This window comes from Oryctolagus cuniculus, chromosome 2 (assembly GCF_964237555.1).
Source record: "Oryctolagus cuniculus chromosome 2, mOryCun1.1, whole genome shotgun sequence".
Taxonomy (NCBI): Eukaryota; Metazoa; Chordata; class Mammalia; order Lagomorpha; family Leporidae; genus Oryctolagus; species Oryctolagus cuniculus.
The window spans coordinates 170,572,065-170,574,507 of NC_091433.1; positions in this window are offsets into that span (position 1 = coordinate 170,572,065).

Consider the following 2,443-nt stretch of genomic DNA (forward strand, 5'->3'; position numbering starts at 1 on the left):
AATAAAGTATATTACTCACAAAGTGACTGCAGAGGAGCAGAACCTAGAGGATGGACATACACACAGCAAGAGACTTATTGTAAGGAATTGACTCACACGAATGTGGAGGCTCACAAGTCCCCCGGTCTTCAGGGTGAGTCAGCAAGCTGGAGACGGAGAACTGACTGTGCAGTTCCCATCTGAACACTGACAGGCAAAGAGGCAGGAAGAGCTGATGTTGCAGTTTGAATCCACAGGCAGGAAAGAGCCAATGTCCCAGCTTGAAGGCAGTCACGCAGAACTCTCTCTTACTGGCCGGGATGGGAATGTGTGTGGAGGGGAGGAGATCGGCCTTTTTTATTGTATTTTGGCCTTCAGCCCATTGGCTAAAGGCCACCCACATTAAGGTGTGCACTGTGCTTTTATCTAGCCTACCCATTTAAACGTCAATCCCATCATTCTCACAGAAAAACCCAAAATAATGCTGGACCAAATATCTGGGCAACCTTCCGTCCAGGTGACACACAAAATGAACCATCAGATAGGAAAAGTATCAAAATGCTATTATGCAATTTATTAGGTGATTTTCCTTTGGATTTGGCTCTATATTGTATTTCAAATGGCATATTGTATTTCCTTATTAATTTTCTTCTTCCTCCATGCTTTGTTTTATAAGTTTAATCACATTATTTTTCAACAACGAATTTTATGAATCTTAATCAGAAAACATTATGTTCTTGATCTTTAATTTTCATTTTTCTGTGCTTCAAATCCAGCTTCCTGCTAATGTGCCTGGAAAGACAGTCAGTGATGGCCCAGTACTTCTGTTTGAAATCCAATCAAGCTCTCAGGCATTCCTTAGTGGCCTTTTTTCAATACCTACAATAAAATTTGTTATTTTTATTCCCTCATTACTTTCAACTCCATATCAATGAAAGTACAGTCTGATATGTCAGTGTCAAAAGCAGCAGCTTAACCCACTTTGCCACAACTTTGGCACCATTTTTGGTTTTAAATTTAGCAGTGGGGGTAATTATTCTGGTGCAGGGGAATAGGCCACCACCAGGTATGCCTGCATATCACGTAGGAGTGTCTGGGATTGAGTCCTGGCTACTACACATTTCTAGTTCAGCTTCCTGCTAATGCTTCTGGGAAGGCAGCAGATGATGGCCCAAGTACCCGAGTTCTTGCCACCCACATGGGAAAATTTTAAGTGGACACGATTGCTTCTTAGATGAAATATGGTGGACAGGACTGCTTCTTGGATGAAACATGTATTCAGAATTTTTTTTTAAAAAAGATGTATTTAGCCGGTGCCGCGGCTCAATAGGCTAATCCTCCGCCTTGCGGCGCCGGCACACCGGGTTCTAGTCCCGGTTGGGGCGCCGGATTCTGTCCCGGTTGCCCCTCTTCCAGGCCAGCTCTCTGCTGTGGCCAGGGAGTGCAGTGGAGGATGGCCCAAGTGCTTGGGCCCTGCACCCCATGGGAGACCAGGAGAAGTACCTGGCTTCCGCCTTTGGATCAGTGCGGTGCGCCGGCCGCAGTGCGCTGGCCACGGCGGCCATTGGAGGGTGAACCAACGGCAAAGGAAGACCTTTCTCTCTGTCTCTCTCACTGTCCACTCTGCCTGTAAAAAAAAAAAAAAAAAAAAAAAAAGATGTATTTAATTTTTTGAAATGTCGAATAACACAGAGAGAGGGAAAGACGAGAGAGATCACTTCCATCTGCTGGTTCGCTCTCCAAATGGCCACAATGGCTAGGGCAAGGCCAGGTCAAAGCCTGGAGTCAGGAGCTTCACTGGAGTCTCCCATGAAGGCGCAGGAGCTTAAGCACTTGGGCCATCTTCTGTTGCTTTCCCAGGTGCATTAGCACGAAGCTGGTCAGAAAAGCTAGGACTTGAATTGGTGCTCACATTGGGGGGCCAGTGTTGTAGCTTTTCAACACTGTTTCTGGTAATTGCTAGCATTTAACATTTATATCACAGTAAGCCATACTTTTCATTTCAGAAAACACTTTTATTTCATATTAATTCTTGCACAGTATCAAGAGACATTTCTGGATGTTTCAAGCCATGTTTCAAGTTTCATCATGTTCTTCAATAGTTTTTTTGTTTTTTAAACATTTTTTTATTTGAAAGGCAGTTACAGAAAGGAGAGATGGATGAAGAGATCGTCCATCTACTGGTTCATTTCCTGAATGGCCACAATGGCCAGGGCTGGGCCACGTCAAAGCCAGCAGCCTGGAACTCCAAGCACGTGGGCCATCTTATGCTGCTTTTCCAGGCTGGTTAGCAGGAAGCTGAATAGGAAGTGGAGCACCGGGACTCAAACCAGTGCTAAAGTAAGATGCTTATGTTGCAGGCTGAGACTTAACCTGCTGTGCCACACCACTGGTCCCCTTCAAAAGTTGTAGAGTATGAACATTTACAACATTTAAAGGAATGTTAAGAAGTTCATCAACATCT